Source organism: Bubalus kerabau, chromosome 3, assembly GCF_029407905.1.
Source record: "Bubalus kerabau isolate K-KA32 ecotype Philippines breed swamp buffalo chromosome 3, PCC_UOA_SB_1v2, whole genome shotgun sequence".
NCBI lineage: Eukaryota > Metazoa > Chordata > Mammalia > Artiodactyla > Bovidae > Bubalus > Bubalus kerabau.
In genome coordinates this window covers 72,221,077-72,247,113 of record NC_073626.1, presented here as the reverse complement: position 1 = coordinate 72,247,113, position 26,037 = coordinate 72,221,077, and the positions used below count along the sequence as shown (strand labels likewise).

Here is a 26,037-nt window from a genome sequence, read left to right as displayed (position 1 = left end):
TGGCCCGTGTCCCCCAGTTTTCAGTGTTTGCACTGTGCTGTACAAAGTGTTTTTTTGTTGTTTATGGTATTAATTTTGTATTTTCAAATAGCTTTAGACTTACAGAAAAGTTAAATGTACAACAAAGAATGCCTGGTCCACCTTCATCTGTTTCTCTGATGTCATCCTCTTATATAACTATAGCATGTCTATGAAAATAACCTTGGTATAATACTGTTAACCAGACTCTAGATCTCTTTCCCTCTCCTTCCTCCCACCATTTTTTTCCCTTCCAAAAGATTTAAGAGGTACAGTATGAAAAACTGTTAAAACTTTAAATGATAGGATAGTCAAATCTGGTGCTAAAAGGATACAAATTTCTTAATTGTATTGTGCAGATATATATTTTTAGTAAATCAGTCTGCTTTTTGTCACTGACAGCTGTATTAAAGTCTCCCACTGTGCTTCTGGATTTGTCAGTTTCTCCTCCTAGTTCTATCGATTTTTTCTTTATTAATTTAAAAACGACTTTGTTAGGTGTATGTGTGCTTGTGCTAAGTCGCTTCAGTCATGTCTGACTCTTTGCAACCCCATGGACTGTAACCCACCAGGCTTCTCTGTCCGTGGAATTCTCCAGGCAAGAATACTGGAGTGGGTTGCCATTCTTTTCTCCAGGGGATCTTCCCCACCCAGGAATCAAACCCACAACTGCTGCATTGTAAGGTGGGTTCTTTACCACTAGAGCCACCTGGGAAGCCCTGTTAGGTGTACACTATCTCTGATTGTGCTGTCTTTCTGGTGGATGACCCCTTTATCAGTAGTAAATGCTTAAAAATATCTGTTAATGATTTGGTCTTAAAGTCTGTATTATGTGATAATACTCTAGCTAAGCCATCTTCCTTAACCCAGGCTTTCACTTTCAGCCTTTCTTTATTTAAATTGTCTCTTGTAAAAGGCATAATGTTAGTTTGGAAGTCTTTATGTATTTGTTTGAATGTTTAATCCCATTTACATTTAAGGTGATTAGTGGTATATCTAGGATTAAATCAATTTCTATGTCCTTTTTCATTTTAAGACCTTCAATTCAGTTCAGTTCAGTCGCTCAGTCATGTCCGACTCTTTGTGACCCAGGCCTCCCTGTCCATCACCAACTCCCGGCATTCACTCAGACTCATTTCCATCGAGTCAGTGATGCCGTCCAGCCATCTCATCCTCTGTCGTCCCCTTCTCCTCCTGCCCCCAATCCCTCCCAGCATCAGACTCTTTTCTAATGAGTCATCTCTTTGCATGAGGTGGCCAAAGTACTGGAGTTTCAGCTTTAGCATCATTCCTTCCAAAGAAATCCCAGGGCTGATCTCCTTCAGAATGGACTGGTTGGATCTCCTTGCAGTCCAAGGGACTCTCAAGAGTCTTCTCCAACACCACAGTTCAAAAGCATCAGTTCTTCAGCGCTCAGCTTTCTTCACAGTCCAACTCTCCCATCCATACATGACCACAGGAAAAACCATAGCCTTGACTAGATGGACCTTTGTTGGCAAAGTAATGTCTCTGCTTTTGAATATGCTATCTAGGTTGGTCATAACTTTCCTACCAAGGAGTAAGCGTCTTTTAATTTCACGGCTGCAGTCACCATCTGAGGTGATTTTGGAGCCCCCAAAAATAAAGTCTGACACTGTTTCCACTGTTTCCCCATCTGTTTCCCATGAAGTGATGGGACCGGATGCCATTATCTTCGTTTTCTGAATGTTGAACTTTAAGACCTTTCATGTCTGTAAATATTTTTACGTTATTCTCATTCTTCATTGATAGCTTGACTGGGCATAAAATTCTAGGTTGGAAATAATTTTCCTTCAGAATATTTAAGTCATTATCCCCTAGCTTCCAGTGTCTGTTAAAAAGAGCAAAGTTATTCTAAAACCTCACCTTTTGAATATGATTTCAAGTTTGCATTTGGTCTAGTAGTTAATATTTTCTATTTTTAAATCCAATTTTTTTCTGGGTATATGGTGAGCTAGTTCAGACTGGAAAATTCAGGTTCTTAAGATCTGAAACATCTTCTTTAGTTTTATTGATGATTTTCTCCTCTTTATTCTTTTTTCTGGGATCTTTTTATTTGAGTAATAGACTTCTAGAATTCACTGATTTTTCTTATCTTTTCTCATATTTCTTCATTTTTAATCTTTTTTGCCTGACTTTTTGAGAAGTATCCTTAGCCTTATTTCACAGCCCTTCTTTTGATTTTTTCATGTCTGAATTTCCTTTTATTTTTTTTTAAGGATTTCTTGTTTTATGGATGCAGTGTCTTTTCTTACTCCTTTAAGGATATTAATGTTTTCTATTCCCTGTACAGTCTCTGTTTCCTCCATGACGCTTCTCTTCTGTTTGCTTATTTTAGTCTGTCTTTCATGTTAGAGCTGTTCCTTAGAAGTCTGGTGATCCTTGAGTGTTTACTTCTCTTTGAGAGTGAGTCACCAGGGACCTGACTGGCTCCCAGCACTCAAGGGGGCTTCTGAGCTGAGGGTTTTTCGGACAGAGCTAGTTTCATGAGGGGAAGCCCACCCTCACTACCACAGCAATATCTTCAGGTTTTTTTCAGTCAGTCAGGGAAGATTTCACAAAGAGCAAGCTTCCTCTTGAAGACTACAGACCTGGCTGCTGTTTTTCTTACCTACTAAGTGACTTAAAAGGCTTTTTAAGACAATGCCTTTTATCTCTTTTGTCCATATTATTGCTGTATACTCTGAAAAAAATAAGACTATATTAAAAATAAAAGTTGTAGGTACATTAAAAGTTTTTTAAGTCAGCAAAGACTTTAAAATTCATCTTCCTCTGCAATTAGGACAGACTAGTACTTTACTATTAGATGATTTAACCAATTTGATGGCTACCTTTTGAATATTTGGCTTCCCTGATAGCTCAGTTGGTAAAGAATCCACCTGCAATGCAGGAGACCCCAGTTCAATTCCTGGATCAGAAAGATCTGCTGGAGAAGGGATAGGCTACCCACTCTAGTATTTTTGGGCTTCCCTTGTGGCTCAGCTGGTAAAGAATCTGCCTGCAATGTGGGAGACCTGGGTTCAATCCCTGGGTTGGGAAGATCCGCTGGAGAAGGGAAAAGCTATCCACTCCAGTATTCTGGCCTGGAGAATTCCATGGACTGTATAGTCCATGGGGTCGCAAAGAGTCGGACACAACTGAGCAGCTTTCACTTTTAAATACTTGATGGTTTTTTGGGTTTAGATATCAATTTTGGAAGACTAATATAGACACAATATGCCTTTTGTACATTGGATATATAAATAACCACTCTCTCCTGGGATGGAACAGAGGCTCAGACAAGGACTGGGGTGAAGATAGAACCAAGCCACCAGGTCTAAATGGGGCGTGACTACATGGATATAATGTCAGGGAAGTCTTGAATCACCTAGAAAATCCTGGGAAGGCCAGGCAGAGAACCTTTCTGTGTACAAATAGAGGAGTAGCTGCATGACTTTTGATATGGTTTCAGAGACTTCAGATAAGTGTCCTGAAGGGCCAGGGGCCTTCAGTCTTAAGATTAATACCTAACCTTGTCTAGGACTCACCTCTCAGGTTGTCCCTGGCCCGCTTTTCCCCTCAGGGCTCCTGCTAGCACATAGTCGTTCCCAGCACTTGGGCATACTTCTGACCACAGCCTCAGTCATTTGGGTAAGGAATCCCTAACCCTCCTGTATTCCTACAGCCCTGCTAGGGCTTGTGTCTTTGTCCTGCCCCACCCTCACTTACCCTCCGCATCCTCACCTTTGGGCTTTGGTCTGTCAATGGCAGCCACTGGCCCCTACTCCCAACTCCTGTCCTATCTTTACTCTTCTGCCCACATTCCTGGCCTGGAGCCAGGTGAGTCCTTTTCCCACTGCTTCGGAAAAGTGGTATCTTTGTCCATTCTGGGACTGCTGCTGAGGAAAGATACATCCTTGGAATACTAAGTTATGCCTGATGTATTTTCTGCACAAAAGCATTGTTATAAATGGTGGTCAGAAGCTCTAGTTAAACTCTTGGGTTTAACGTATGGCCTGGGCTCCACCATTTATAACAGAACTTTTAAGGAAAAATGTGTTTCAGGTTCATGTCATAGACTTGGCACCAGTCCCATTGATAAGATGGGGGCTGCCTTGTAACAGCATGCAAAGGAGGAAAAATGTCATCGTCAAATATTCATTAAGTTCCCACTTGAGCACCATGCTGTGGTGACTGCTGGATCTGTGGGCCTCTGCTGGGCCTGTTTTTATAAGCCATAATAAGGCTGCCTTACAAATTGCCCTCTGAACTTCAACACACTGTAGAGCTTTCTCTGACATATCTTGTATTGTATTAATGGGGAGGATTCAGGCAAGAAGTGTTCCTAGTCTGAGAAAGTGCAGTTTCAATTAAAATGTGTTTTTTCCTGGAGCCTAAGTTCTTTTAGTCACTGAGCCTGCACTAATTTGTGTGATTCTCTTGGGGGCCGGGGCACTCTTCTTACAGCTTTTTAAAATTAGTACTTCCTATTGGTTCAGTATTTTCTTTCAAGTGAGGCACTCTTAGAATTATGTGACACATAGTGATTTTCAAAAGATTAAAGCAATGTGTTCTAATGTGAGCCTTGTAACTAATTGCCTCAACTAATTATACATAAAGGACCGAGTCATTAGTGTTAATAAGAAGTGACTTTGGAAAGTACAGTTTGACCCAAAGACTGAATAACTATTACAAATAGTAATCAGTGAGGTGGTATTCATTGTAGAAAACACCTTAGCTGGAAATTATTCATGTCGGTTTAAATTGGGTTTTCCCTAAGTTGTTACCTTTATACTTGGCTACTAGTTCCTTTTCAGTGAAAAATGTGCACCCTTTAGAATGTAAATCTTCTTCATTGCTCCTCTTCAGGCTCTTTTTCCATCCACTTAAAATATCTGTGCTCCCAGGGCCCTGTCTTAGGTCTTATTCCCTCCCTATACTCCTTCCCTGTTTGACCTCATCAAGTTCTGATTCCATGCTAGCAAGTTCCACATGTATTTATCTGGCCAGGTATCTTCTGGATTTGAGATGCATGTATCCATGTGGATATCTTACAAGAATTGCAAACTTGTGTGTGCCCAGAACAGATCTCTCCCAAATCTTCCCTCTCTGCATTCCCCCGGCCCTGGCTTCTCAACCTGGGAAATGATCCATTGCAACCCCACATCCTGTTGATTTCTTTCAGCCATCTCTCTCCATCCCCATCACCTTGCCCTTGTCCATGCCCTCATTGTCTTTTTCTTTGCAGTAGTGAAAATCTTGTAACGACTTTTCCTAAATCCAGTTTGCTTCCTTTCAAATTATACACAGTTGCTAGAAAAATATTAAAGTGCAGATCTGATCACAAATCTGCTTAAAGTGTGCAGTGATTGTTGTTGGTTGTTGTTTTAGTTGCTGAGTCATGTCCAATTCTTTTGCGACCCCATGGACTGTAGGCCACCAAACTCCTCTGTCCATGTGATTTCCTAGGCAAGAATACTCGAGTGGGATGCCTTGCGCTCCTCCAGGGGATCTTCGCGATCCAGGGATTGAACCCGCATCTCCTATCAGGGATTGAACCCGCATCTCCTATGTTGGCAGGTGGATTCTTTACCACTGAGCCACCTAGGAAGCTGGTGGCTACAGCCTATTGACCCTTCTAATCCTAGCTGCAGTGTCATTCCTCAGTGACAGTCCCAAAAGTCCTCCCCAGTTGGTTAGATTCCCCTACTAAATATGCCAACAGCATCTTATTTCCTAGCATTCATCATAATTATAATTAAATGAGCATTTGTATAATTACTGTTTTGATGCCTGATTCTCTTACTAGCCTGTAAACTCCCTGAGAGCAGGGACCATGCCTGTCTGGCTCACCATTCACTCCGCAGTGGCCTCTCATTACAAATATTTGTCAAATGAATGTATAATGAATATGGCTGGACAGAAGCCATGGCATATGTTATGTGTATTTGTTGGAATATGGGGTATCTGATGTTCTAGGACTCAAAGACTTCCCACTCCATCATGAAGCAATACTATGAAAGCTGATTTAAGATCTTGTTAACTGTTCAGCTATTACATACGCTTTCTCCCTCTATTCTGGAAGTAGTCTGTCTGTATATCTGTCAGGGTTCTATCAGAGAAACAGAACCACTAGGAGAGAAAAGATTTATTGCAGGAATCAGCCTTCTCACGTGATTGAAGGGGCCACCTAGGCAAGTACATCTGTAAGGCAGGAGGTCAGGAAAGGCAGGCTGGAATTCTTGGGCTTAGGGCATAAGAAGGCTGCTGTTCACAGGCAGAATTTCTTCTTCAGGGAATTCCCAGCTCCAACCTTCAGGTTTTCCAAGTGACTGGAGCAGGGCCACCCAGATTATTTAGGATTATCCCCCATACTTAAAAGTCAGCTGATTATGGACTTCAATTGCACTTACAAAATACCTTCATAGTAATACCTAGATTGAATAACTGGAAACTGTAGCCTGAAGCCAACTTGATACATCAAGCTGACTCTCAAAGAAAACTTCGATACAAAGCACCAGTTTAAAAACATAACTAACTGAAAAAAAAACCCAAACAAACCAAACTTGGCACTTCCGGGATAGAGAATGGTAATTAAATATTTATTCACTGGGCTTCTTACTAACTATGTAATTAATGCCTGTTTTAAAGAGATTTTTACCTGTTCTGCTTATTCCAAATGACCTCATTACTTTGCTATCCAAAACAAATTTGTTTTACTTCGTGTGAATCAATAATACTTGGAAAATAGGCTGTTTTCTGTGCAGTGCTTCTAACAAGTGGACGACTGTGTCTCAGTCTCCAGTACCTTTTTATTTACTAACAGAGACAATACTACTGAGTACAGAGCTGGGCAGTGGAGATACAAGAAGAGGCAGAATACCACCCTGTATTTGGAGGCCTTCTTGAGACAAATGGATAATCAAATAATTGCAGGCCTGGAGTTCAGTGAGGTTGCAGCATGGAAGGCTAGGGAGACGTGGTTTGGTGCCACGCGCCAATCATGGGGATCCTGCCTTATTCGACTGGATCCTCCCAGTTGAGGAGGGGCATGTTCATATTAGTTAGGAAGAGGAGCGTGGTGTGGAGGATAAAGTGAGGGAAGGAGAGAATGTTGAGGGCAGGAGCCTGAACTAGAAGCTAGATTGTAGCACTAGCAGAGTTTTATCAGCCGAGGGAGGGAGAGAGAAGATTTGAAGATGACTTTGTGGTTTATCGGTCAAAAGATGGGGTATCTGACAAGATCAGGTAGATGGAGGTAGAAGGTACCAGAGGAGAAATGGATGTTTATTTCTGGGGTGGGTAAAAAGACAAACGTTAAGGGTTGCCACTAAGTGAAGTGAAGTCGCTCTGTCGTGTCCAACTCTTTGCAACCCTGTGGACTGTAGCTCACCAGGCTCCTCCGTCCATGGGATTCTCCAGGCAAGAATACTGGAGTGGGTTGCCATTTCCTTCTCCAAGTTAGTTGCCACTAACTGAGCATCTATACTCAGTCTGGTGAGTTATACCCATTATCTCATGTTGTTTGAGATGCCAGTGTGACCTGTAGCCAGTGTGAGATCACTAAGGAGTGTTCTGAACCAAGGGATATATTTAAGGAAGATGCTTGGTGCCGAAAATTCTTTTTTACGGCCTGTTTTTTTTTTTAAAGGCTAATATAGGTACTCCCTTTTGAAAGCTATCTGACAGTTGATTCTAAGAGGAGATCTGTTTATAATTAAAGATGAATGTCAACTAGGAGATTACTGGAAAAGAAAAAAAAAAGCTAGGATTTGTGAATGATTTCTGTGTTGTCTTACCACTCCCAAAGCACACTGAAAAAGAAGAGATTTTTTTTGGCACTGAACATAGCTCTGGGTACACAAAATTGTATTCCCTGAATCTGCTTTCCAAAGACATAAGCGCAAGGGGCTCTCACAGATCAGATCTGGAAAAACTGGAAAATTTATTTATTTATTAAATAAATAATGTAGTAATGTATTATAAAGCATGAACTGAAATAAGATTTAATGAATCTATGTTGATCAATAAATGAATGGGAATGGGGGAGAAGAAGTTCTAACAGGAGAATGCCCACCAAAAAATGTAGGGTAAAAAATAGGAAAGTCATCATTTGGCAAACAACACAATGATGATTGATAAAGCCAGGAGTTGTCTGTGTGTGGGTAGAGTTTTGATGAACAGTGGATACTGGCATAGTCTCAGTATTTTCCACAAAATACTCATTAATTACAAAGAGGGAAATGGAGACTTGATGGCAAAGTCTGGCAGACACAAACTTGTGCAGGTGATCAAGGTTAACACCATCGATGATGGGATGATCTGACATCCTTTGCCTCCTGATGTGATGCGCTGAGAACAGCATAGCATCATTTTAGGGTGTTTTTTTTGCCAGGAATACAAAGCCCGAATCCGTGTTCACCTTGAATCCTCACAATATTTTGGAGCAGATGTTTTTATCCTCGAACTGTAGAATAGAAAATTGAAGTGCAGAAGTTGAACAATTTACCCAAAACCAAAAATGGTAAGTGGCAAAGCCCAGTTTCAGAATCCAAGGTAAATTTATAAACTTGTGGTGCTTCAGTCCTGCTGTAAAGCCCATGGGGGTTGTTAGTTCCATGACAGTTGGGTTCTGCAGATAATACCTTACGGTCCAAGGGTGACATTTAGAGGAGTATCACTAAGGAGCCACAGATAGCGAATCTTACATTGCTTATAACACTAGTAGTGAGGGGAGGGAAAGCTGGATTTTATGTCAGCATCTGAATGGCTGGTTCTTAGCAAGTAATTATTTATGATCAGCGCATGTTGCTACTGAAAGCCATCCCGTCAGACCCCTTTCCAGCAAGAGTCTCCTGAAACAGGAACTGATTATGCAGTATTAAATCTGAGACCCATTTCATATTCAGAGGTTCCAGTGGTAAACCTCATATGTCAGGAGCAATTAGTGACCTTGTGACATGTCATCTTCAATATGCTGAACTGTGGTCAATAAATCCTAGCAGGATGGATGGAATTAAATAACTACCTCCACCATCACCCTAGTGCATCAGAGCAGTGCCTTTTCAAGGCCACAAATGCAGGACATTCTCCTAACTAGTGTCACGAAGATTCCAGAAATGTGAGAATATAGTTAATTGTGAAAGTTTTCAGATTTTGAATGCTTAGGAAAAGGGGACAGAGATCTTGGACAGAGGATGAAGTCGTGCAGTATGGTCTGCAAGCAGATCACGGGGGCACTGCTCCAATGCACCTTCAATGGAATGACCACTGTGTGCTGAGGAAATCTGGGAATACATAGAATCAGAAGCCAGAATGTGACAACAGGCTTGGCCAGGACTTAAGAACTAAGTTCTGTTGTGCTAATTGACTATCTCAGATATGTAAGTTGGAAAATGAGTCCACTTCTAACTGGAATTTGATATCTGTTTCTAAAATATATTTCATATTCTTATTTTATAGAGAAAAGAAATGAAACCATATTTTTAGAAGTAAAATGTGATGTCGCAGAAGCATCATCAGTTGAGTTGCATACACAGCCGGACTGTCTCTTGTCGTTCGGCTTCTGTTGCTGACATCAGGATTATCTCCTGAAATGGGATTTTCCTGTTGATTTTGGATTTTTTGCATGTTGCCTAGACACTCCATGGGAAAATGCAGTTACAGGAAGTTGCTAGTGTGCGGCTGAGCAGTGAAAGCATCGAAAAGATTGCTCTTGTGGGATCACTGGATTGTGTCCATTAAGCCAGGTTCCTGCCCCCAGAATGCTGGTTCTCTTATGGGCTTAGCTCAGAGGTAATTGACTGTTGAGCCCCCTGAGGTAACTCAAGGACTCCCTGTGGCCAAGAACCTCTTTGTCTCCCTGCATTCTGGGGCTTGGTTGCTTCTACTAGACTATTCACATCGACTGTAAATTCTAACCACCACAAAACAAGCCTCTGGAAGTCCCACTTGGGCACAGCCAAGAGATTGCCACTTATCAAATGCCTAAAAATCAAGAGAAAAAAGAAAAGAAGAGGAAATATAAACCTGAACAAAAATAAAAATAAAGAACTTGAGCAGCATTGGTGAAATTTAGGTGGGCCTGGGGTATTGCCAGCTATTTTAGTGTTGGGTAGAAGCATCACTCGGAAATACCTAATAAGCACACCGAATAAGCTTATTATAAGCATATTAGGTGCTACTTGAAGGAACTGCATTGTAAAGTGAATACATAACCTCTTAATAAGTGAGTCTGTCATTATTGAATGAACCTGACGGAAAGCACCCTGCGTGGGTAGATGAGGCTGTGAGCATGCTGTTTTGGAAAAGTAAGTTCTAAGATTATGTAGTCCTAAACCTATTTGTTGGTTATGCACAGAAGTGTGTGTTTATGTTATGAAATTTTCACCAGGTAATAAACTTCTGAACAGTCCCACAATGACAATAGCTGATCTTTAGTTTGAGGATAAAAGTGAACACTGTTCATCAGCCAAGTGCGATGTATTCTTACAGAGATGTGGGTTGAGTTTTCAAAGATGTGGCTTTGATTAGTGACTGATGCTCACAGGATAATTGAGGCAGTCAACCCAGTCATGTTTTGCGGGGTAGAAGAGAGCTGGTTTCACAACTGGGGATATGTGAAGTACCAAGCTTGAGATACTTTTACTTGGCAGAACAGGTAAAAATGAATGATTTTGCTTTCCTGGGCTCAGACCTGTCTTGTCCAGTGAGCTCTCACAGGCATAGCATTTAGACTGTCCGCACTAGAGTAAACCGCCATGGGGCCCTGTGCGTGAAAAATCCTCTTATTAGATCCCGCTCTCAGATCCCATGTTCTCTGTAGGTGTTGGCTTTTTTTTCTGTTTTTTTTTTTTTTTTTTTTTTTTTTTCCCTATGGTGCACATTGAATTGGAGGGGAAAGAGGCAAGATATCTGCTGAGGAAATCACCCTCTTGGAGCCTATAATGAGTGATGGTTCGTAGCATGTTCCGCACGAAGTTCTGATTCTGTGATTATGTCAGGGAGCAACCCTAAGCTGCAGCTTTCTCAGATACTATCTTGACTTCTAGGAATTGATGCTGGTGATGTCATTTTAATCTCTTGTCCATCCATCTACCTAAAATCCATAGATGTCTAAGGATCTTCTATATTCTAATTTGTAGAGACTCACACATTACAAAGAGTTTAATAATCTTGGCCTAAAGCAAGTTTGCTGAAAAAAAAAAATCTTGATATGCTTGTAAGGTAATTACAATTCATTCTGACATTTTAAAACTAAATGTTATGGGAGGTAGTATTTTTCATGCCAGAAAAATAATTTAAGATAGACTCTCCCCCAAGAAATAAAAATCACTCATAATCCCACTGTCCAAACTTGGTGTTCAATACTCAGATAACATTTGGTGTTTAAATACCCATATTTTCTCCCCTAAGATTTGTATTCCTATATTATTTATTTATTTACAAAAATAGACACATGGTACTTTGTAAACCCTTTCCTTACCCCTTGCTTCAACCAGAGAAAATATTTGAACTGCTGTTCCATATTGGTGACTATATTCACATCATCACTTAGAATGGCTGTGATGATTTGCTGGATGTAGGTTGTGTCCTGATTTTTTGCTATAATAAGCAATCCCATGATGAACATCTTTGTATACATGATTGGGCACTTGCTTGATTATATACTTAAGAAACTCTTAAATACAGAATTTACTAGATCAAAGCAGAGCCTACATTGAAGGCTTAGGAGACTTGTTACTAGATTACTTTCCTAAAAGTTTATTCTGCTTCATTAGTAATCTGTCACGTGAAAAGTGGTTTCTTATTGTTTTAAATTTCATCCTTGTTTTTCAAGCTGAGCATTTCTCAGTATTGTATTGGCCATTTGATTTTTGTGGTCATTTGACTAGTTTGCTTTATCCATTTTCCACAGGAGTATTCCTGTTTTTGGCTTATTATTTTGTGAGAGCACTTCACGTCTTAGGGACATGGATTTCTTCTCTTCATTTGCTCCACTCGATTGGAATTTTGATTGTGATTTAGTCAAATATAACATTAATTTGGTGGATATGAGCATGTTTTTCAGTGTTGTGTCTTGGTATTTGAGCATAATGTTTTAAATACTTCTGATCTCAGGAAATTATAAAAAGTAAAAGGTACAGAGTTACTTTTTCCAGACCTTTCCATTTATTTATTGCCTTGCCTTGGGGTAGAACTGTTCCTAAATCATTTGAGAAAACCCAAGTAGCTAAAGTGTTTTCACCAGCTAAGTGATCGAATTCCATCTGGTTGGTTTTTTAAGTGTTCATTTTGATGATTTTCGCACACTCACCTATTGTTCCTTCTCTAAGCTAGTATCTTTGGCTCTCTGAAATAGTCTGTTCATGTGGGTCCTCATGGCTTTGGGAGTCTGACAGTTTTATGATTATGCAAATGTTATTGAGATCATCTTGACGGATGCTCCCTGAGCCCTTGGCTGACTGCACAGAGACTGCGCCTTTAACTGTCATGGGGTTGGCTAGTATGACCTTCACATCAGGCTGTGTAAAACACTCTTGCCAGGCATCCTAGGACAATTTGGAGCCGTTGCCTGGGCAACCTCACTTGCTTCTAATCGAATACCCCAAGTCCCAGTGGGAATGCTACCACTGAAGGGAGGAACTGAGCGGAAGTATTAATACATTTGTCTGTTTTAGGACATTGTACTAATGTTGGGGGAAGTGAGCTTATGCCATGATCTCACATGAACTCAGGGGAGGGAGAGAACGAAGAAAAGAAAAGAGAATTGAGAGAGCAGGGACATAAAGAGAGGCTGGAAGAGGAAGCATGCATAGAAGTCAGTGACAGAAATCAAGATAATAAATATGAGCAAATGGTCCATGCATAAGAAAACAGTGTAGCCCAGATTAAGCAGAAAGGAATTGAGAATGAAGACCAGAGAGTTACTCTTAGGGGAAAAAATACATGGTCCATAAATGAATATCTGGGGAGAAAAAAGAATAGTGGAGACTTCTGGGAAGTATATAATAAAAATGTTTTTGCACTGAAACAGACTTGCCTATATGATGTATTTGGTCAACTCTGCTTTAGGAAATAATATTGTTTTCTTTCTGGTACTCTCCATTGTACCTTGAATAAATCATGAGTGATTTTTCTGGAATCAAAATGATGTCGCTCAAAATGATAGGGCACAATTTTACTCACTGCTTTCATGAATCAGAACCATCACAGACTTGAAACAAGTTTAGTTAAAGCAGGTTTTTAAAAAACAAAACACATCCACAATATACCTGGATGGTTATTATGATGGGTGGTGGTGTTTTAGCTGCTCGGATAAGCGGAATGCAGGCTCAGGCAAACAGGCATTGTGTGGTCCTGGGGAGAAAGCCTAGACGGGGATACCAGTGAGTTGACTGTTCTCTACTCTCAGAATTCTCAATCAGGTGCTTAATTCGTCCTATTAAAAAAGTCCATGACTCATTCTTGAAATATCCAGAACTGCTCTTAAGAGCCCCCTTTTTGCAGATGTCAAACCAGGTGCAAGAGAGATGCAAATTTTACTCCAGCTGAAGCTAGCATATCCAGCACTTGATAAAATGTGCTGTCCGAGGCATACCTTTAGTCAGTGTTGAACAGTGACAGTATTTCAGGCCCTTGGTAAACAGAAGTTTTACTCAGATATTTTCAAGAGATTGGATTTTGTAGTTCCAGATGAGGACAGGGTCCAGAGAACCCCCAGGTTCCCTGGAGCCAGCAACAGTGGAAACCATGGCCATCTCTAGGTCAGAAGGAACAAGGCAGAAAGCAGTGTCTCTGGGACCCAGCGAGTGAAAGCTCTGGCCATGAAACTGTAGGTGTGCAACAGCACAGCCAGCACAGAAACAGGCAGGGAGACGGGGGTGAAGGTAAATACCCTGACTCCCCTTTCCTCTCCTCTCTCATCTGCTCTGATCTACTGGTATTTTTGTAGCCAAATTCATCTGGAAGGTAGTGGTAAGGGATCTTGGGTGACACAGTCTTTGTGTGTGTGTGTGCCAAGTCGCTTCCGTCATGTCCAATTCTTTTGCGATCCTCTGGACTGTAGCTCACCAAGCTCCTCTGTCCATGGGATTTTCCAGGCAAGAATACTAGAGTGGACTGCCATGCCCTGTTCCAGAGGATCTTCCCAATCCAGGGATTGAACCCATGTCTCCTGCAGCTCCTGCACTGCAGATGGATTCTTTACCACTGAGCCACCAGGGAAGCTGTGATGCAGTCTGTAGAGGTTAGCTTCCTGGAACACAGAGAAGAGCAAGAAAAGACTGGATAATGGAAGAGTGGGGGAGTGGAGAATAACTAGCACAATGTGCAAATCTCTGTTCTCTAAGGCTAGCCTTTACCCTTTGAGAGCATAAGCATTTGGAAGAGAAGTTATTTATAAAGGATGCCAATTATAGGAGCTGGGCAGTAGAAAAGGAACACCAGTCAGTCTTAGATTTTCCCCAGTTAACTCCTCCCTTGTTGGTGCTACGTGGAGTCTAGTGCATATTCTGCAGTTGCTGCTATTTCTTTAGGTGTGTCTTTGCCCCTCTAGACTTCAAATCCTACAGATTATGAACTTCCTTTTATTTGTCTTTGTCTCCGCAGCATCTAGCCAGGTGCTTGGCATTTGTAGGGAATTATGTCTTAAGTAAATGATGGAATGACTCTTCCTAGACTCTTTCAAGGTAAGTTTGAGTTCTATCATGCTTTTCATAGTTAAATGGTTAATCATCTTTCTCCAGTGCTGGGCCTTCAGTACTGTTCTTTCTCAGTGAAAGAGGGAGAATTCGTGAATCTTGGTTCCCTACCGGCTGAAGCTCCTGCATTGTTAGTGGCCACAGTGGAAATAGTTCTGCTGTCCTTGTGAGCCATACAGAAACAGTTTCATTGAACATCTGTGTGACCAACGTGTTTACTGATCCTTGTTTTTCCAGTAGTCATGTATGGATGTGAGAGTTGGACTGTGAAGAAAGCTGAGCGCTGAAGAATTGATGCTTTTGAACTGTGGTGTTGGAGAAGACTCTTAAGAGTCCTTTGGACTGCAAGGAGATCCAAACAGTCCATCCTAAAGGAGATCAGTCCTGGGTGTTCATTGGTAGGACTGATGTTGAAGCTGAAACTCCAATACTTTGGCCACCTGATGCGAAGAGCTGACTCATTTGAAAAGACCCTTATGCTGGGAAAGATTGAGGGCAGGAGGAGAAGGGGACGACAGAGGATGAGATGGTTGGATGGCATCACTGACTCAATGGACATGGGTTTGGGGTGGACTCCAGGAGTTGGTGACAGACAGGGAGGCCTGGTGTGCTGTGGTTCATGGGGCCGCAAAGAGTCGGACATGACTGAGCAACTGAACTGAAAGCCTTTGACTGTATGGATCACAATAAACTGTGTAAAATTCTTAAAGAGATGGGAATACCAGACCACTTTACCTGCCTCCTGAGAAATCTGTATTCTGGCCAAGAAGCAACACTTAGAACAGGACATGGCAAACGGACTGGTTCAAAATTGGGAAAGGAGTACGTCAAGGCTGTATGTTGTCACCCTGCTTATTTAACTGATATGCAGAGTACATCATGAGAAACGCTGGGCTGGATGAAGCACAAGCTGGAATCAAGATTGCCGGGAGAAATATCAATAACCTCAGACATGCAGATGACACCACCCTTATGGCAGAAAGCAAAGAGGAACTAAAGAACTTCTAGATAAAAGTGAAAGAGGAGAGTGAAAAAGCTGGCTAAAACTCAACATTCAAAAAACTAAGATCATGGCATCTGGTCCCATCACTTCATAGTAATTAGATGGGGAAACAATGGAACAGTGACAGATTTTATTTTCTTGGGCTCCAAAGTCACTGCAGGTGGTGAGTGCAGCCATGAAATTAAAAGACACTTACTCCTTGGAAGAAAAGCTATGACCAACCTAGACAGCATATTAAAAAACAGAGACATTACTTTGCTGACAAAGGTCTGTATAGTCAAAGCTATGGTTTTTCCAGTAGGCACATGTGGATGTGAGAGTTGGAATATAAAGAAAGCTGAGCACCGAAGAATTGATGCTTTTGAACTGTGGTGTTGGAGAAGACTCTTGAGAGTTCCTTGGACTGCAAGGATATCAAACAGTCAATCCTAAAGGAAAGTGAAAAGTGAAAGTCGCTCAGTCGTATCCAACTCTGCGACCCCATTGACTATACAGTCCACGGAATTCTCCAGGCCAGAATACTGGAGTGGGTAGCCTATCCCTTCTCCAGGGGTTCTTCCCAACCCAGGGATCGAACCCAGACCTCCAGCATTGCAGGTGGATTCTTTACCAACTGATACAAGGGAGTACTGGAGTGGGTAGCCTATCCCTTCTCCGGCGGATCTTCCCGACCCAGAAATCGAACTAGGGTCTCCTGCATTACAGGCAGATTCTTTGCTAACTGAGCTATTGAGGGAAGCCTAAAGGAAATCAGTCCTGAATATTCATTGGAAGGACTGATGCTGAAGCTGAAGGTCCAATACTTTGGCCACCTGATGTGAAGAACTGACTCACTGGAAAAGACCCTGATGCTAGGAAAGATTGAAGGCAGGAGAAGGGAACAACAGAGGAAGAGGTGGTTGCATGGCATCACCAACTTGATGGACATGAGTTTGAGCAAGCTCCAGGAGTTGGTGGTGGACAGGGAGGCCTGGCATGCTGTAGTCCATGGGGTCGCAAAGAGTCAGATGTGACTGAGCAGCTTAACTGACTGATACTAAGTGTGAGACCATTACCCATAGAACACGTATGGGGAACAGTCTAAAACTGGATGAGGCTTGAGCATGGTGATTGGCTTGATTTGAGCCAATCAAATGCAACAGGTTTGAAGAGAAGAGGGGTCAGCGGTGTTCCATTACAGAGTAAGTTAAATCTGAGTTTGACCTTAAACGTACGTATAGGGTTAGTAAGGAGGACGGACTTGCCCTGCCATATATCAAGACCTATTATGAAGTTATAGAAATTTAATGTGGTACTGGGACTGGGCCAGGTAACTGACCAGTGGAATAAAATAAAAACCCCAGAAAATACTGTATTAGTCTGCTAGGGCTGCCATAACAGAACACCGTGGACTGAGTGGCTTAAACATTAGAAATTTTTTTCCTCACAGTCTTGGAAGCTGGAAGTTCAAGATTGAGGTGATGTCGGGTTGGTTTCTGGTGAGGACTTCTTGGGTTGCAGATGACAGCCTCCATGCTGTGTCCTCACATGGCCTTTTCTCTGGGCATGTGCTTCCCTAGTGTCTCTTCTTCTTCTTGTAAGGACACCAGCCCTGTCGGATTAGGGCACACCCTTATGGCCTCATTTAACTTTAGTTACATCCTTAAAGGCCCTATTGAATTGCAGTCACACTTAGGATTTCAACACATGAGGCTTGGGAGAACACAATTCAGACCACAGCACATGCCTACACACAGGTTTAGATCTTTGGTATATGTCAGATTAGTAGGAAAAAAGAAGGGCTATTCAGTAAACAGAGGTGAGAAAAAATACTTATCCTTAGGAGAAAAGATGAAAATAGATCCTTACTTCATCTATCCAAAAAAAAAAAAAAAAAAAAAAAAATCAACTCCAGAAGGATCAAAGTCTTAAATACCAAGAAAAAACCAAAACATAACTTTAAAATTTTGATAGTTGGTCATAAGAAGAAATTTCCTAAGGTGTTTTCGACTTTTAGTCTTCAAAGAAGGAGACTTCTTCAGACACAAAAAACACAATATAAAAGAAAGATTGACAAGTTGGATTACTAAAATAAAATCTAAATAAGCATTATTGAAATTATATGATGCCTGTTATTTGCATCAATATAATTTGTGGGAATAGAGGTATAGATGAAACACAATTGGCCATGAATTGATCATTTTTGAAATTGAGTGTTGGGTACACGGAGTTTATTATACCAGATACACAAAAGATGAAAGGATTAGTATAATATACAAAGAAGTCCTACCAATCAAAAAGAAAAGCATAAACATAGATACAGACAAGGATATACATATGGCCAAGAAATACACCCAAAATGTTCAACATCATTTATGATTTGGAAGGAAATATGACTCAGGGCCTCAATGAGGTACCATTTTATACCTACTCGATTGGAAAAATTAAAAGGGGTGTTAATGTCAAGTGCTAGGGTAGATGGTGACCCAGAGGATCTCATACCCTGCTAGTAAATTGGTGCAGCTACCTTAGAAGATAGTTCTGGTGTTATCCCATAAAGTTGACCACATTTCCAACATTTTGCTTTCAAGTATATATGTAAAAGAAATTCTTGCACATATATACAGAAATATTTATGGTGGCACAGTACACAGTATTAAAACCTGGGAAAACCCCAATCTCTGGACAAGAGAGTAGATGAGTAAACTGTATTATATTCTCCCTGTGGGACACATGCCATAATCAAAATAAAGTATAATGAAAGGGTTGCAGCATAGATGTTTTAATAATATAAGATGAAAAAATTCTAAAAATATTACATATATTGCCTTTTCTATAAATTTAAAAGCAACTAAAATCATAACCATAGTTTTTAGGAATACATGTAGATGAGATGGTAATACATAGAAAGGAAAGCAGTAGAATCTTGAGTACAGGATTCAGGCTGGTTGTTATCTCAGGAGGCTGAGACTGGGAGGGCTATTGAGTAGGTATTAATAAGTTATTGTCACAGTCTAATTTTTGACTCGGGTGGTGGGTTCATGGTTCCATATTACAACATTAGATATGAAGGATGAGTAAATGAGGGAGGCCTGTGTGGTCCACAGATATGAAAGTGTTCCATATCAAAGATAGTGATTAATCCAATTCTGTGCAATTGAGGTTGAATTAAAAAAGAAAAAAGGATTAGAATGAGTGGAAAGGGAATAGTAGCATAGTACATTTGTCACCAGGACTTTGGAAATTGTGCATTTTGCATAGGAGGATAATGGGGTTCAGGCTAAATAGCTATTATAAAGAGACTGAAAACAAAACTAACTGCTCATACAAGAAAGAAGGTCTGTCTCCCACTTTCTCTTTCTCATTCACATACTAATCTAGACCATTGCCATTCAGTAAAAATGCAGTGTGAGCCACGTATGTAACAATATTAAATTTCCTAGTAGCCATGTTGAAAAAGAAATAAGTGACATTGGTTTCATAAATATATTTTACTTAATGTAATAAAAATATTATTCCAGTATATAATCAGTATAAAGTTTATTAACGAAATAGTTTAAATTTTCATCTTAATAAGTCTTCAAAGTCTTATATATATTTTATCCTTGTAGCACGTATCAACTCAGACACTAAATTTTCATCAGAAGTGCTTGATCAGTGTTTAGAGTTCATAAAATATATAGTTGAAAAAAGTAGTTTCACATACCCAAGATATTCTAAACATAGTTAAAAGTTTTCCATTAACTGAACCAAATATTGGTACTTAGGTAATTCAAGTTAAATACTATTAAAGATTCAGTTCCTCAGTCTCACTAGCCACCTTTCAAGTGCTCAGTAACCACATGTGGCTAGTGGCCACCCTAACAAAACAGCAGTTCTAGTTCGTTTGTTAGCACGATGTCCTCCCCTAGATAGACCAGCAGCCTTAATATCACCTCAGGACTTTTTAGAAATGCAAATTGTGAATCTGAACTTGGAGATGGGCCCAACACTCAGACTGTAAAGAATCTGCCTGCAGTGCAGGAGACCTGGGTTCAATCCCTGGGTTGGGAAGATCCCCTGGAAAAGGGAATTGCTACCCACTCCAGTATTCTTGCCTGGAGAATTCCATGAACAGAGGAGCCTGGCATGCTACAGTCCATGGGGTCACAAAGTGTGGGACATGACTGAATATCTAACACTTCCAACACTCTGGGCTTAACAAGTCATGCAGGTAATTGTGATGTACACTGAAATTTGAAAACCACTGGTATACAAGCCATTTAGAGACCAACGCTTTATACCTTCTTGTTCTCCAAATCACTTATAGTATTAACTTCATCTATAGAGTAGAAACTAGCTGATTAGGGCCACTTTTGCACCCTACCTGTAGAAAGGTTGGGAGCTGGGGAGAGAAAATAGAGTGGGCAAGCAGTTTCTTTTTTTAAAGGCCTAATTGCACACATCCTTCTGCTCAGATTCCATTGAGTAGAGAGAGCTGAGTGGCCATGTCTAGCTGAAAGGGAGGCTGGGAATTGTAGACAGGCTGCCTGCTACTGTGAGGAGATTTGTGGAGGTGGAGCGGTAGAGGGAGTTCTGTTTCTCTAAGAAAGAAGGGGAGAATGGACACTGAAGGAGGTTTGAAATCTCATAGCAGATGGGTACAGTTTGATTTATTTTGCATCCTAGGACTTAGTCTTGGTTTTATTACTTCATTGGCATATTGGGTGGGTTCCTTGGAAAAGTCAAATAGATGAAATATGGAAGCATACAGTGCCTCGGGAAGTATTAAAGGCGCTATAGAACTGAGTGATGTAGGTCAGACAGAGAAGGAGAAATAGTGTATGATATCCCTTATAAATGGAATCTGAAATGATTGGAAAAGGAAATGGCAACCCACTCCAGTATTCTTGCCATGAGAACCCCATGGACAGAGGAGCCTGGCAGGCCACGGTCCATAGGATCTCAGAGAGTTGGACACAACTGAAGCGACCAAGCACTCATGCACAAAAAGAAATGATACAAACGAACTTACTTACAAAATGGAAAGAAAGTCAGAGACTTAAGAGTATGAACTTATGGTTGCCTGGACATATTGCCATATATGACCCAGCAATCCCACTGCTGGGCATACCATCTGAGGAAACCAGAATTGAAAGAGACACGTGTACCCCAATGTTCATCACAGCACTGTTTATAATAGCCAGGACATGGAAGCAACCTAGATGTCCATCAGCAGATGAATGGATAAGAAAGCTGTGGTACATATACACAATGGAGTATTACTCAACCATTAAAAAGAATACATTTGAATCAGTTCTAATGAGGTGGATGAAACTGGAGCCTATTATACAGAGTGAAGTAAGCCAGAAAGAAAGACACCAATACAGTATACTAACCTGTATATATGGAATTTAGAAAGGTGGTAACGATAACCCTACATGTGAGACAGCAAAAGAGACACAGATGTATAGAACAGTCTTTTGGACTCTGTGGGAGAGGGCGAGGGTGGGATGATTTGGGAGAATGGCATTGAAACATGTATAATATCATATAAGAAACGAATCGCCAGTCCAGGTTCAATGCAGGATACAGGAAGCGTGGGGCTGGTGCCCTGGGATGACCCAGAGGGATGGTACGGGGAGGGAGGTGGGAGGGGGGTTCAGGATGGGGAACACGTGTACACCCGTGGTGGATTCATGTTGATGTATGGCAAAAACCAATACAGTATTGTAAAGTAATTAGCCTCCAATTAAAATAAATATATATTTTTAAAAAAATGGATAACCAACAAGGACCTACTATGCATAGCACATGGAACTCTGCTCAATGTTATGTGGCAGCCTGGATGGGAGGGGAATTTGAAGGAGAACGTGTACATGTATATCTATGGCTGAGTCTCTTTGCAGTTCACTTGAAACTGTCACAACATTGTTTGTTAATCGACTATGCGCTGTGCTGTGCTTAGTCGCTCAGTCACATCCTACTCTTCATGACCCGATGGACTGTAAGCCCACCAGGCTCCTCTCTCCATGGGGATTCTCCAGGCAAGAATACTGGAGTGAGTTGCCATGCCCTCCTCCAGAGGATCTTCCTGATCTAGGGCTTGAACCCAGGTCTTCCACATTGCAGTCAGATTCTTTAACATCTGCACCACCAGGGAAGCCCAAGAAGACTAGAATGGGTAGCCTATCCCTCCTCCAGGGGATCTTCCTGAACCAGGAATTGAACCGGGTCTCTTGCAATGCAGGAGCTACCAGGGAAGCCCCTGATCAGCTATCACATCAGAGATCAGATCAGTCGCTCAGTCGTGTCCGACTCTTTGCAACCCCATGAATCGCAGCACGCCAGGCCTCCCTGTCCATCACCAACTCCCGGAGTTCACTCAGACTCATGTCCATCGAGTCAGTGATGCCATCCAGCCATCTCATCCTCTGTCGTCCCCTTCTCCTCCTGCCTCCAATCCCTCCCAGCATCAGAGTCTTTTCCAATGAGTCAACTCTTCGCATGAGGTGGCCAAAGTACTGGACTTTCAGCTTTAGCATCATTCCTTCCAAAGAAATCCCAGGGCTGATCTCCTTCAGAATGGACTGGTTGGATCTCCTTGCAGACCAAGGGACTCTCAAGAGTCTTCTCCAACACCACAGTTCAAAAGCATCAATTCTTCGGCACTCAGCCTTCTTCACAGTCCAACTCTCACATCCATATATGACCACTGGAAAAACCATAGCCTTGACTAGACGAACCTTTGTTGGCAAAGTAATGTCTCTGCTTTTGAACATGCTATCTAGGTTGGTCATAACTTTCCTTCCAAGGAGTAAGTGTCTTTTAATTTCATGGCTGCAGTCACCATCTGCAGTGATTTTGGAGCCAAAAAAAAATAAATCTGACACTGTTTCCACTGTTTCCCTATCTATTTCCCATGAAGTGGTGGGACCAGATGCCATGATACCCCAATACAAATTAAAAAATTAAAAAAATATATAAAGTTGCTATGAAATATGTGTAAACTTGAAACGTGCCAGAGAGTATATGAGTCACTAAGATTATCCTTGACCATCCTCCTTTGAAGAAGAAAAGGCTTGATGTGGCACACTGGTGGAAGGAAAAACTTACCCTTAGGTATGATAGTTCAAAGAATGAATATGTAATTGTCCCAATTGCATCCTGTAGAGATAATTGCCATTAACACTTTGGAGTGTCCACTACCTAGACTATAAAGATTTTTAATGGAATTATACTTTCTTGCTCTTTTATAATCTGCCTTTCCCATCTAACTCATACCACGAGTACATTTTGTACCGATAATATAGATCTGCATTGTTGAAGACTACATAGCATCCTGTAAGTTAATCATTTCCTATTGTGGGGATATTTCCATTGCTTGTACTTTCTGCTTTATAATTAGCACCACAGTGAATATCTGTGTGCATTTCCACCTACAACAATTCATCCATCCGTGGTCCTTTCCCCACCTCCTCACCATCTATAACATCCTATTAAATCTCTGTAAATTGAATAAGCATATTTAATAAATTTAAACAAATAAGAGGTTATTCTTTGTTCAAATTTACACATCTTTGACATTCATTTCAGAGTTTCTCAAACTGTGCTCCCATTGCCTGTGAACTGGACACTGGTGTTCTGGGGTTCAGAGCCTTAAACTGGGTAAAACAATAGTTAACTGTTCTCACTTCACAGACAGAATAAATCACAGCACAGCTTTCCTGTATTTGAAGTTTTTCCTGTATGTTTTCCTTAAATGTTTACCATGTTTTGCTGTTTGCCTATTCGCGAATCTACCCTAAGATAACTTGGTATCACATAAAGATGTATGTTACCTTTAGATTTATTTTATCGTTACTTTATGGTGCTTTCTCACGAGTATCTTCACTTCAAAGAGATAAGCTGGGAAACCTCTAATCCAAGAGGCATAGGGCACTGTGGCTAAGGGCAGGGGAAGGCTCCAGATTCCAAGCACTTGTATTTGAATCCTAGCTTTCCTCTCCCAGCTGTATGATCTTGGAAAAGTTGTTGAATCTATCAGAGCCTCAGTTTCCTCAGATGTAAAATGGGATATAGTATTTATGTTACAAGGTGGTTGTGATGGTTAAATATGAAGATTAGCAGTACCCTTGTCTGGAGAAGGCAATGGCACCCCACTCCAGTACTCTTGCCTGGAAAATCCCATGGATGGAGGAGCCTGGTAGGCTGCAGACCATGGGGTCGCGAAGAGTCGGACATGACTGAGCAACTTCACTTTCACTTTTGCCTTTCATGCATTGGAGAAGGAAATGGCAACCCACTCCAGTGTTCTTGCCTGCAGAATCCCAGGGACGGGGGAGCCTGGTGGGCTGCCGTCTATGGAGTCTCACAGAGTCGGACACGACTGAAGCGACTTAGCAGCAGCAGCAGCAGCACCCTTGTCACAGCTCAGTAAGCTATTACTAGCTACTAATTTTATTTTCTCATAGAGGAGGAAACTGAGTTACCTAGCTCATTACTCTCAGAGTTTATATAATGTATTACATTTGCTTTTTGTTTCTATTGTCTTAAATCACATGGGGACATTGTTCTTTATTTCCAGAATGCTGAGTTTCTACTCAGCCCAATACTTTTTTCTGGATTAACAGCTTCAGACTGATCTTTCAAAAATCGCCCAGCAACACCCCTATTTAGAACCTTTCTGTTCAGTGTAGTGGAAGCAGGGCAATGCCCCTATGCCCCAGGTCTTCTTGTTCATCTGCTGTGAGAAGGTTCACAGTGACTCAGCACTCCTGATTTTTTTAACTATCAGATAATTTTTAATTGCAACTAACATGGGATAACAAATCATCATATAAGAAAGATTTCCTAATGACTTGACTAGAAACTGTCATGGTATACTGCCTGGGATGTATTCATTTTCATAACATTAGGAATTGTAAATGATTATTTTTCACATTTTATAATTTTTCAAGCAACCTAAAATAGCTGATTCAAGAAACTGGTTTAATAGTCCGAGTGTAAAAATAACAAGACTTACTTCTTCAATCTTTAAATTTGGAATCAGGGTCTTCCCTTTAAGAAAAATAATTGAGAAAATACTCAAAAAAAAAATCCTTGAATTAGCTTTAGAAGTGAAATACACCATAGAAGTGAAATTTAGAAATCAGATAACAGCCACTTGCATTGAATTTCTAATTCTTGTAAAATGGCCTTGCTCTCTGAAAGTTTGTAGCCATTTCCACATGGCACTAGTGGTAAAGAACCTGCCTACCAATGCAAGAGATTAAAAGACCTGGGTTCGATCCCTAGGTTGGGAAGATCCTCTGGAGGAGGACATGGCAACCCCTCCAGTATTCTTGCCTGCAGAATTCCCATGGACAGAGGAGCCTGAGGGACTATGGTCCATAGTGTCACAAAGAGTCGGATACAACTGAAGTGACTTCGCACACACATGTGAAAATAACAAGACATATTTCTTTTGGAATTAGGGCTTCCCCTTTAAGAAAAATAAAGAGAAAATACTCAGAAGGAATCCTAGATTTGGCTTCAAGGATTCCTGTAAAATGGCCTTGCTCTCTGAAAGTTTGTAGCCATTCCCATCTATTTTGTTTGGCCTTATTTTATCAGGGCTGCTTCCTCTGAATTGGTCAAGGCTTCTCAGTGGGGTGTGAGTTTCAGTGTTAATCCATCTACAGTAACTGGAATTACTGTGGACATTATTGTATACTCTAGTTGGTTGTTAGAATGTTTGGTGTCAAGTTAAAAACTGTATCAGAAGCCCGAGCTTCTAATTTCTCTGACATTTTCAGAGCAGACCTGGGGTATCCCTGATCTGGGAATGTAAGGTGGTGATGATGTGGTGGGGGCAGTGGCAGCTGGATATTCAGTAGTTGTAGCATGAGTTCTAACATCATAGGAGCTCTGGCCATGGACTAGCTGTTAAATCTCTCTCTTTACCCATCTTTCATAACAGTACCTACCTCATGGGTTGTATATATTAAGAAAGATGATCCACTTATGATGAGATTATAAGCACAGTATCTGGCACATAGTAATTCCCTTATGATTGCTATTAATTAAGTAGTAGTGTGTTCACAATAATTGAGCCACTGAAAATACTCTTGCTGGCACACTCTTTTATATATGGAGACAGTTGCTTAGTGTCAGTCTTCTTCTTTTCCCTATAACTCTATTAAGCTTTTGAATAATACTAGTCATAAAGCCTTAAAAACTAATATTTGTTCAGTATTACATTAATATGAGAAAATGGAACTGTTTCTCATATTATGAAAATTTTCATAACGGTTCTTAATGTTAACTACTGCATATATTTGAAGTCATATAATTTACTCAGTTTCTATGGTGTATGTC

At 40.9% G+C, this 26,037-nt stretch overlaps 1 protein-coding gene across 6 annotated transcripts in view; it reads left to right on the top strand.

Moving 5' to 3' along the window:
* The window catches only part of OSBPL6 (oxysterol binding protein like 6), a 221,237-nt gene that overhangs the window by 26,668 nt on the left and 168,532 nt on the right, over positions 1-26,037 (top strand). The gene's annotated exons all lie outside the window — the stretch shown is intronic.